We start from the raw sequence: 12,183 nt of genomic DNA, 5'->3' as shown, positions 1-12,183 counted from the left end.
AGGGTGTCCATAACCCAGGATAGTGGTACTTCTTATGTTTATTCCTTTCTAGTCTTTTTAATATGCTATTTTACATATGCTTGCTTAGATATGCAAGGATTTCTTGAAGGAAAATTTGAAAATACTGATAAGACAAAAAGTTAAAAATGAAAATCACCCATACCATAATCTCACTGTTAACATTTTGGGGCTTTCTTAGTTCTATTGCAGCACAATCACTTACTCCAAAACCTTGTGGCTTAAGACAACAAATATTATCTTAAAGTTTCTAAGGGTCAGGAATTCAGTAGCAGCTTAATGGGATGGCTCTGGTTTAGGGTCTCTCATGAGGTTGTAATCCTCTGAATGAAGGTTTGCCTGGGACTGCAGGATCTGATTCCAAGATGGCTCACTCACATGGCTATTGGTAGGAAGCCTCAGGTCCTCACCATGTGGCCTCTCCCAGGACTGCTTGAATGTCTTCAAAACATGGTAGCTAGCTTCTCCCAGAGTGAGTGATCTGAGAGAGAGAACAAGAAGCTGCAATGCCTTTGATGACCTAGTCTTGGAAGTTACACACTGTCCCTTGAGCCACATTCTATTAGTCACTAGGCAAGTCATTAAGTCAAGTCCACATCTAAGGGAAAGGAAATTAACCTCCAACTCTTGAAAGGAGGTGAATCAAAGAACTTGTGGACATATATTAGAACCACTACAGGAAGGGATATTTTATCCTACTTTTTTTTTTTTTTTAAGTTACAAACCCAGATTATTTAATCTTGGGCAAGGTACTTAACCTCTCTGCCTCAATTTCCTCATCTGTAAAATAGGGGTAAAGTAAAACATACATTATAGGGTTGTGGTGAGAATCACATAAATGTATATATTTAAAGTATTTAGAACAATGTCTGTCACAGGATGTTGTATATAAATGTTAGCTCTTATGCCCAAAAGTATTTTAAAAAATATTTTAATAGAGCATAGTATATTATTATATGCATATTTTGTACTTTATAATATGCTGTGTCATGGGTCTATTTGGCCTTATCGTTTGGAGTTTGTTGAACATCTTGGATGTGTATATGCATAACTTTCCTTACATTTGGGCAGTTTTCAGTCATTGTTTCCTTGAATATTTTCTCTATCTCTTTCTCCATTTCTTCTTCTTCTGAAACTTCCACAATGCATATATTGGTATGCTTGTTAGTATTCTAGTTTCCTCACGCTCTCTTCACTTTTCTTTCTTTTTTCTGTTCCTAAGACTGAATGATTTCAGTTGTCTTATCTTCAAGTTCATTGATTCTTCTGCTAGCTTCAATCTACTGTTCAATCTCTCTAAAGAATTTTTAATTACTGTGGTCTTCAGCCTTGTTTGGTTCCTTTTCATAATTTCTCTATCTCTATTGATATTCTCTTTGTGTTCATCTATCATTTTCCTAATTTCCTTTAGTTCTTTGTCCATGGTTTCCTTTAGCTTTTTTAGCATTAGGACCATTTTTTAAAAATAAAATTTTATTGAAATATATTATTCATACATGAACATACATAAACAATAAATGTATAGTAAAATTTGTGAATTTATAAAATATACATGTATTCTTACAAGGCTCCCGTACATCTCATTTACACTACCACCACCACCAATTCCTTGCCTTGTTGTGAAACATTTGTTACAAACTATGAAAGAGCATCATCAAAATATTACTACTAAGTATAGCTCATATCTTACATTTGGAGTATTTTCCTACTACCCCACCCAATTATTAACACCATATATAAAATGTTCTCATATTTGTCCTGTTAAGCACAGTAGGACCATTTTTTTAATTAATTTTTTTTTATTTTTAAAGAAGCTTTAGATTACACAAATGTTACATAAAAAATATAAAGGATTCTCATATGCTCCACTCCCTCCCCCTCCCACACTTTCCCACACTGACAACATCCCTCATTAGTGTGATATATTTGTTACAATTGATGAACCCATATTGAAGCATTGCTACTATGGATTACAGTTTACATTAAAGTTTATGCTCTGTCCCTCACAATTTTGTACGTTATGACAAAATATACAGTGGCTTTTATCCATTACTGCAATGTCAAGCAGGACAACTTGAAAGTCCTGAAAATGACCCCATATTACACTTATTCTTCCCTCTCCCATCCCTCAGAACCTCTGGTGGCCACTGCCTTTATATCAATAATAAGAGCTCTTCCATTGCTAGAATAATAATAAGTCTATAGTAGAATAATAATAAGTTTACTTCAGTCCATTGGTGAGTCTAATGAAATGGAGAGTAGGTGTTGCAACTCTGCTGAAATTCAGGGCTCAACTGGCACATGGACAGATCAAAGGTTTAAGTCTCTGGGACATTTATTTATCAACTATAGTGCTAATTATAGGTTCACGTAAAAGGGGCAGAAGAGCCAGGTGTAGAGAACCTATAGATGAGTCTAACTATGTTACACTGGGGAGCATAAATTCCCAAGTAAGGCCCACTGACAGGGTACCAAATTCCTGAACTGTCTGCTTTCCTTATAGTTTCTGGATGTCTCTATAGCCCTCTGGAACTCCAGTATTTGAGGCACTATTTGCTGTGGCAGTCAATGAGCTCCTGCTAAGACTTGCATAAGTGTAACCTCTGGAGTGATCTCCCAACTCACTTTAAAGTCTCTTAGCCACAAAAACTTTTTGGATTTACCCTTTCCCACTTTTGGTCAAGGTTTTTCCCAGATGTATTGCTAGTTGGCACTTGGTAATAATCCCTTGGTATCAGGGAGGCTCATCCCTGGAAGTTATGTCCCTTATAGGACCATTTTTTTAAAGTCTTTCTTTTTTTAGATTTATTTTTTATTTATTTCTCCCCACTCCCCCCACCATTGTCTGCTCTCTGTGTCCATTCACTGTGGGTTCTTCTGTGTCCATTTGCATTCTTGTCAGTGGCACCAGGAATCTATGTCTCTTTTTGTTGTGTCATCTTGCTGCATCAGCTCTCCATGTGTGTGGCATCACTCCTGGGCAGGCTGCACTTTTTTTGTATGGGGCAGTTCTCCTTACAGGGCACACTCCTTGTGCATGGGGCTCCCCTATGCAGGGGACACCCCTGCATGGCTTGGCACTCCTTGTGCACATCAGCACTGCATGTGGGCCAGCTCACCACACAAGCCAGGAGGCCTGGTTTGAACCCTGGGCCTTCCATATAGTAGGTGGACGCTCTATCAGTTGAGCCAAATTAAAAAGCCTTTGATATATCCCAGGTCTGGTCCTCATTATTGATGGTTTCTAATGTTTTAATCTCCTCCTTTGCCTGGGCCATCACTTCCTGTTTCTTTGTATGTTTTATAAACTTTTGTTGGAATCTGGACATTTTGATATGTTAATGTTTTATCACTGAAATTTAGGCTCTTAGGAGTCTGTTCCTTAAGCAATTATCCAGCTAATATTATGACTGAGGAGCTAATGAGAAGAAGAAGAAGAGGAAGAAGGAGGAGGAAGAGGAGGAAGAGGAAGAAGAAGAGGAAGAAGGAGGAGGAGGAGGAGAAGGAGAGGGAAAAGAAGAGGGAGAAGGAGAAGGAGAAGGAGAAAACCAAAAAACCCACACACCTTTCCCAGTCTTTTCAGTTTGACCTGTCCAAGTTCTCTCCTTCAGGGCTTACTGATAAAATGAACTTGGAGAATGGCTCCAGGGAAAAGTGTAGGGCACTCCCTGATGCTTTCTGAGCATATATCTTGTCTGGGGCATGCTTGTGTGGCCTTAAGAATTCCCCAATTTTCCAGAATAGGGTGGTCCCATAGAGGGCACTGCTCTCTATGTCCTACAGGGCAGCAGCCCTTTGCCTCAGGCAGCAAGACTTGACTGCTCTCCCACAGAATTCTGTAGTAGAACTATCTGAACTGCCTTCTACATGCACAGCAAATCTTGGGATGGCAAGTCCCACAGGTCATCCCAGAGGGGACCAGACATACATGCACCCAGCATGTGGTCCCTCTGGAACTGGGACCAGGGGTCCTCATTGAATACATGGGCTGTGTCAGCATTTAGCCAGTGAAGAGCAGGAGATCTTACTGCTTTTAAGAAGCATCTTTCTTGATTTGGCTCTTGCCCTGTTATCACTGCCATCCTTTAACTATTTTTTGGAAGTTAAGAAAGATGTTTCTGCCAGTTCTTTTTGGTTGTTCAAAGATTCTGTTCAAAGATGGAGCCCTGAAGCATCTCATTCTGCCAACAGGAGGGGGCAGGCTGCTGGAAACTCTTCTACATTTTGTACTTTATTAATTCTATTATTAGACATTTAGATAATTTCTAATTTTTTTTTACTAATATTAGTAATACTGTGATGAATATCCCTGTAGCCAAATCTGTGAGATAGGAATGGACCATGGATGCCAGAAAGTTTACAATGTGTACAGCTTTTTGCATGTATAAGACTATTTCTGGAGAAAGGGCCCATGGCTTTCATCAAACTCTAAAAGAGACCCCTGATCTAATGTATGTTAAGATCTGTTTGTCTAGTATGGCCCTCAAATGTCAGGTTCAGGTCCTGAAGGAAGAGATTAGAGATATGGTGATCAATGAGGTCAGGAGCACTGGCTCATACCAACCAAGCTCCCAGGTGAGTTTTTGGGGCACCTTAATTACATGAGCAGTGTGTTCACATTATAGATATCATGGTAGCTTATTTCTAGGATGATATCTGTAGGTGACTAACTACCTTGTCATTTTTGTTATTAGATCAAGTAACTTTCTGGTCTTGCAATCTTGTGGGTCTTCAGTCTTGTTTTCCCTTAGTTCCTTATGTCTGGGCTAATTCCATTTAGGGAGTTATGGAGTAATTCCATTTAGGGAGTTTTTTTTTTTTTTAAGATTTATTTATTTTTTTATTTCTCTCCCCTTCCCCCCCTCCCCAGTTGTCTGTTCTCTGTGTCTATTTGCTGAGTGTTCTTTGTCCACTTCTGTTGTTGTCAGTGGCACGGGAATCTGTGTCTCTTTTTGTTGCATCATCTTCTTGTGTCAGCTCTCCGTGTGTGTGGCGCCATTCCTGGGCAGGCTGCACTTTCTTTCGCGCTGGGCGGCTCTCCTTATGGGGCGCACTCCTTGTGTGTGGGGCTCCCCTACGCGGGGGACACCCCTGTGCGGCACGGCACTCCTTGCGCGCATCAGCACTGTGCATGGGCCAGCTCCACACGGGTCAAGGAAGCCCGGGGTTTGAACCGCGGACCTCCCATGTGGTAGATGGACGCCCTAACCACTGGGCCAAGTCCGCTTCCCATATGATGTTTTTTTTTGTTCCTTTTTTTTTAGAGATTTATTTTACTTATGTACTCCCCCTCCCCATTGTTTGCACTCATGGTCTGCTCTCTGTGTCTGTTCATTGTGTGCTCTCTGTGGCTGCTTGTCTTCATTTTAGGAGGCACTGGGAACCAAACCCAGGACCTGCCATATAGGAGGGAGCTGCCCAGTCACTTGAACCACCTCTGCTCCCTGCTTGTTGAGTCCCTTATTTTGTTTCCTCATTGTGTCTCCTTGTTGTGTCATCTTGTTGCCTCAGCTCAACATGCCAGCGCATTGTGTCAGTTTGCTGCCTTGTTTGTCTTCTTTAGGAGACACTGGGAACCAAACCAGGGACCTCCCATGTGGTAGGCAGGTGCCCAACTGCTTGAGCCACATCCGTTTCCATGGGAAGTTATGGTTTGATTACTCCAGTATGTATGTGGTTATGTACTAGGCATTCTATAGTCTTTGCTGAATAAATGAATAAAGTAAGAGTGGAAGCATTGTAAAAATATGTGCAACATGTACAAGGATACGCAGAAAGTGGCCTGAGTTTTTCAGGCTATGGAATAATCAAGCCTCTGTGATGATGGGCTACATGAAATCTTATAAAGAAGTAGGGACCCGAATATTCTGGTAGAATTAAGAGATGGCAGTAAATGCTGCAGGCAGATGTTCTGAAGCTTAGGTTCCCAAAGAGAGTAGGGAATCCTGAAGAGTCAGGCTGAGTGAATGAGGGTGGTGGGCTACAATGAGGGTGGTGGGCGAGTGTTTGTGGTGACTGCACTCACCCCCACCCATCAGACCACCATAGGACTCATCCCTGCAGTCAAGAACCTAGTGTCATCCCAAGGCAGCAGCCTGGCAATGCTTCAGAAGCTTACCCTTGTCAGGTGACAGCCTTTTCTCTGAACTTTTGCCAAAACAGCTGCTCAGGAATTGTCAGTCTTCTGGGTCAGTGACCCTTAAATCTTGGTGTGCACCTGCATCACCTGAGCATCTTGTCTAGAGTGCAGATGCCCAGACTTAACTCCCAGAAAGTTTGATTATGCAGGTCTGATGTGGGGCTGAGAATTCTGCATTTCCAGTACTTTGTAGTTCACAGGCCACCTGTTTTTGTTTCCTACACTGCTCCAGCAAATACCATGAAATGGGTTGGTTTAAACAATGAAACTTATTAGCTTACAATTTTGAGGCCAGGAAAGTGTCCAAGTCAAAGCATCATCAAAGTGATGCTTTCTTCCTGAAGACTGGAGGCCAGTGATCCTTGGCTCCTCTGCCACATGGCAAGGCACGTGGTGGTGTCTGCTGGTCTCTCCCTTCTCTTCTGGTTTTCACTGATATCAGCTTCTTGCTCTTGTGGCTTTTTTTTTTTCAATCTCTGAATTCATTCTATTTATAATGTATTCCAGTAATAGGATCAAGACCCAGTCTGAATGACGTGAGTCACAACTAAACTGAAGTAGCCTCATGGAAAGGTCCTATTTACAATAGATTATTCCCACGAGAATGGATTAAATTTAAGAACATCTTTTTCTGGGGTATCAACAGCTTCAAACTACCACACTCCACCCCCCTGGACCCCTAAAAGACATGTTCTTTCTTTATGCAAAATACATTCATTCCATCACAATATCCCAGAGTGTAAGTCATTTCCAAAATAGTGCTTAGTACAAAGTCTCATCAAAATCAATTTAGGGAAGTGGACTTTGCCCAGTGGTTAGAGCATCTGTCTACCACATGGGAGGTCCGTGATTCAAACCCCAGGCCTCCTTGACCCATGTGCAGCTGGCCCTTGACCCATGTGCAGCTGATGCATGCAAGGAGTGCCGTGCCACGCAGGGGTGTCCCCCGGGTAGGGGAGCCCCACGCGCAAGGAGTGTGCCCCGTAAGGAGAGCCGCCCTGCAGCGCGAAAGAAAGTGCAGCCTGCTCAGGAATGGCGCTGCACATATGGAGAGCTGACGCAACAAGATGACACAACAAAAAGAAACGGATTCCCGTGCCGCTGACAACAACAGAAGCAGACAAAGAAGAACACACGGCAAAATAGACACAGAGAACAGATAACTGGGGCGGGGGGTGGGAAGAGGAGAGAAATAAATAAATAAATAAATCTTTAAAAAAAAAATCAATTTAGGCATGGTGTGTCCTGGGCCACAATTCCCCTCTGTCTGTGGACCTGTAAAACCTAGAGAACAAGTTATCTGCTTCCAATATACAAAGGAAGGAGAGGCATACGATGAATATTCCCATTCCCATCTGGAGAAATTGGAAGGAAAACAGGGGTTGTGGGTTCCAAACAATTCTGCAACTCTGCAGGGCATACTCCATTAGATTTTGAGGCCTGAGAGTTATTTTATCCTCTGTGCCTGATAGAATGGCAGCCCAAATCCTTCTAGGTAGCTTGCTCAGCAGCCACGCTCTCCCTGAACACTGGGTTAACGTTTCCACCCTTTTCAAGCATCAAGTTGGTGGCCAGACTCTGCAAACATTGAGGTACATGTTCTACCCTCTCAGCACTCTTCCTAAACATTAGGGTGGAAGGTCTGCCCTCTTCAAGTACCAGGGCAGACTCACCCTTTCCATACACATGGGGGTCCCTGCTCTCTTAGCCCAAGATGTCTTAGGTCCAGACCTCCACTTCCATGGCAAGACACAGAGCAGCATCTGCTCTTCTCTCCCTTCTCTCCTGGGTTTCATTGCTGTCAGCTTCTTGCTTCCATGGCATCTCTCTCTCTCTCCTCTCTCTCTCCATTCATTCTGTTCATACAGGACTCCAGTAAAAGGATTAAGACATATCTTGAATGAGGTGGACCACACCTTAACTGAAGTGGTCTCATCAAAAAATCCTGCTTACCATAGGTCCACATCCACAGGAATGGATTTAATTTAAGAACATGCTTTACTGGAGACATACATTTTCAAACCTCTGCACCACGTATGTTCATTTAGATCAACTGAGAAATAGATACCAAGATAGGATTAGACATAGATCATCCAATGGGGAAATGCCTGTGGAGGATAAAGGAGATGCTGGGAAGGCGGGGTAAGCTTGGACCACAATGCAGGTCTGACCCCTGTGAAGGAGAGGATGGGTAGGAAGAGTCTTAGACTGCAGCATGACTCTGAGAAAGGTTCAACCAGGTGGAGGGGGAGTCTTTAACCCAAAGCCCCTGTCAAAGGAGTCCTGTGCCCTGCAGGAATGGCCAGTATTAGCACCCCAATCCCGAAGTCCCATTATCTTCAGCCTTGGTGGAAGAGCCCTGAAGAGCATGGCTTCAGTGTATAGGCGGGTGTGGATCCAGAGAGGCAGCAGTAGGGGTTGCTGACCAACCATGCTCCCTGAAAGCAGGAGAGACTAGCAGTATGTCTTCATGTCTCTCACGCCACCTGAGCTGGGAAGGACCCACGGGGGGCTGGAGCGGGGATGGAGGTGGCCTGCTAGCCTTCTAGCTAGGATGCGCTGCAAGGCTTCTTTGCCTGAGATGATTGTGTTTCCTCCTCCTCTTCCACCCCAGTCTCCTGACTTGTGTAAAGAAGAAAAGTGAGCACAGAGCTGCCAAACACAGCTGTCAGTGTAGGCAAGGCCTTGCCTCCTGCCAAAGGACAGAGTAAGAACACAGTAAGAACAAAAGAGGTTGGGGGTATGGATAACAGATTGGCTTGATAAGGGAGTCTCTTGGGGATTGAATCATTCACCTCACAAAGGACATCGTGTTCAAGTCTTAACCTGCAATTCTGAGGGTGTGAACCCATTTGCAAATAGGACCTTTGAAGATGTTATGACTAGTTAGGGTGCAGACACATTTGTGAATAGAATAGTATCTTCGAAAATCCTGTTTAGATGAGGCCAAGATGATTCAGGGTGGGCCTTAATCCATATGGCTGAAGTCTTTACGAGGAGAGGAAATCTAGACAGAGACATAGACAACTGGGCAGAAGAAGTAGAAGCCAGAAGGGGATGCCATGCAACGGAGGCAGAGATGTGAGCTAAGGAACCCGAAGAGTGAGGCAAGCCAACAACAGAACACCATGGACTCCAGGAGCAAGCATGGGCTGCCAATACCTTGATGTTGGATTTCTCACCTCTAAACTCTGAGACCATAAATATCAACGCATTATGTGCTGTTTGTCATAGGAGCCTGGTAAACTAAGATGGGGTCTCTTCTGTGACTTCTCTTTCTTGGGATCCCACACAGGTTTGCCTCAACCCTCCCACACAACCCGAGGGTCTGTGGCTCAGAGACTCCTGTATTGGGAATGCTAAACCCATCCAGTGCGACCACTGAGGGGTGCAGGTGGGCTCTGGGATGCTCCTGTCCTGTGTGTCCAGGAGGAGGCCCGGAGGAGCTAGAGGGCGAAACTGCCCTCACTGGCTCTTCCTTGCAGAGATACTTGGCTTCTCCTTCTCAAACTCTACAAGCTGTTGAGGCAAGAAACCAGGTGGGGGAAACTGAAATTATAGAGAAAGTGTGACGAATAAACTCAGCATGTGGCACCTGCAAGGGGGATGACTCAGAACAGAACATTAGAGCGGTTTGGGGGTTGCGATGGTGGCGGTGGGGGGATGTTTCCTGAGTGCACACCTGGGCCTGATGACTTGTTTTGGAGCCTGGTTCCCACTTCCACCTTTGTTTTTACTGTGTCTTAGTTTCTTCCTTTTTGGTCAAATTTCAGCCCAGGGGATGGTTCGCTATGCTCTTCTTTGAAGATGGGGATGAATCTTTGCACACTTGAAAAACATCCAGGCCTGGTCCAAATCCCCACCTAACGGTAGATATGGGTGACCTCAGCAGCCGCATGCGTGGCAGAATCCCACCTGAACATCCTGATTTAGGGGCCCGGGCGGTAGACACAGGCTGGCATCATGGGTCGTATAACTGACTGCCACTGACTTTTTATTACTGTGTTTCCTGGACTCTAAGACACCATTGATTGTAAGATACACCATCAATTTAATAACCGATTTTAGGGGGAGAAAAAGAAACACTGCCACATCAAATGCACCAATCAACTGAAACACCCAGCCTGATTTCAGGAGTAATAAAATGTGAAAAATACAATGCGTCTTAAAACTGGGAGGGAAAAAAGCAGAATTTAGAGAAACAAAATATAGAGGCTTTTCTACTTCTGAGATTAAGATGCAAAACCTACACCTGTGTTTTGGAATAAGCAGCATTAATACTTAATAGGCTTTTTACCACTTTTTACCATGTGGCACTGCCATTTTTTTAAGAGGTGGAGGGCAGGAGTTAAACTGATCATATGTGTGCTCAAAAGTGTGGTATTAGTGATACTGATATTTAGTAAGCAATGTAGGGTTTAAATTGGTTAGTAGATATTTGCATATTCTAACCACACAGATATAAAGAGAACAAAATGATATTTCCATTTTAGAAAAATAAAACCTAAAGTTTGTGGAGCACATTTTATGTGCAGGCACTGCACTAGGTGCTTTGCATGTACTGACCACACGAAACCCCACATTTAACTTTGTGCAAACCTATGAGGAAGTGTTATGACTATCTCTACCTTAGAGGTGGGGACACTGAAGCACAGAGGGATTAGATAATATTTTCAAGGTTCCACAGTTAGGATGTAGACTTGAACCCAGAGCCCATCCTCTTAATTGCATCATACAGCCTCTCTTAAGGAATAAGGGAGGGAAATATACCAAACAAACAGTTTCCAGTCATTGTCCATGGGCAAGAGGAAAGAGGTGGGCCTGAAGGCAGTGGTATGCCGGTAAACTGGTTCTTCCAAAAAACAAAATGAAAAGAAAGCCCTAATTTATTGATAAAAATTCCTGAGTGTTTAGCAACTGCCTCTCAGGTGCTAGTATGAGCTAGCTCTAGCACATCACTAAAAGAAATTGTTCAAACTGACATGAGGCAGTTTGGCCAGGAACGTGTTTTGCATGATCCTGAGTTAACCATGGGTGGGACGCAGTCAGGGCTTGGAAATTGTCCCCCTCAGCCTCCCCACCTGCCAACCAGGGGAAGGAGTGTGTTGTTGGACTCAGGGGAGGGTGGTGCACGCTCTCCCATCCTCCCTGGCCTCCCTGAGTGTCACAGAAGGAGCTGAAGACCAAAGTTCCTGCTCAAAGGGAGGCAATTGCTCGGCTCAGGCCCTAGAAAGGGTGCTTGGTGGCTGCCTACGTGTCTCCTTCCCGAAGCTGAGTGGCTGTAGTGAAGTGAGATGTAAGGGAAGGGAAAAACTACCAGGTTCCACAGGAAGGAGGAGTGCCTGGGCAGTGGTGGAACTGCAGGGTCAGAAAGGGGCCTGGGAGCAAGTGCTGTAAAGCTAAAGAACTGCAAAATATTTAGGTGGCAATCAGGACGGCTCTTAAAAACAAAATCACAAGGCAGAGGTCACAAACTCAGATGCTTACAGGGGCACGCAGCTAACTTAAGCAGGTGAATTAGACAAAGTGTGATAAAATAGGGAGGGGTGGGGACTGTGGCAAACTGTAGTGCACACATCTTATTGAAAGACATTGACTTTCTCTTGCTCTCATTTTTTTAAAGCTATTGTTTGTTTTGCTTTAACATTTACAGGTCAAACAAAACAGGTCTGTGGCCTGGATACAGGCTCTATTTGGTGATGCTTTGCAGGCCTCACTCGGGGACTAGCCTACAGGGTGGCTACACGCTACAGCCGTCCCTGCTCTTCATCTGGGACAAAGGGAGACCAAGGGTGGGGTATGCAGTGGGAGCCACCCATCTCATGTGTGGGCAATGAGGGGGTGCATTGTCTGTAGCAGACTTTAAAACAATAATAAAGCCAATTAAGGTTCAGTCTGTTTTTTATTATCACCATGTGCTACCCATTTTAAACAATGTCAGGGACAAACATTCCCCTCCCTGAAAAGAATTTCTGTTGGTCTAAGTTTTAAACAATTACTATAACTACTGTCGAGTTGTAATAATA

Source organism: Dasypus novemcinctus, chromosome 3, assembly GCF_030445035.2.
Source record: "Dasypus novemcinctus isolate mDasNov1 chromosome 3, mDasNov1.1.hap2, whole genome shotgun sequence".
NCBI lineage: Eukaryota > Metazoa > Chordata > Mammalia > Cingulata > Dasypodidae > Dasypus > Dasypus novemcinctus.
This window is presented reverse-complemented; position numbering follows the sequence as displayed.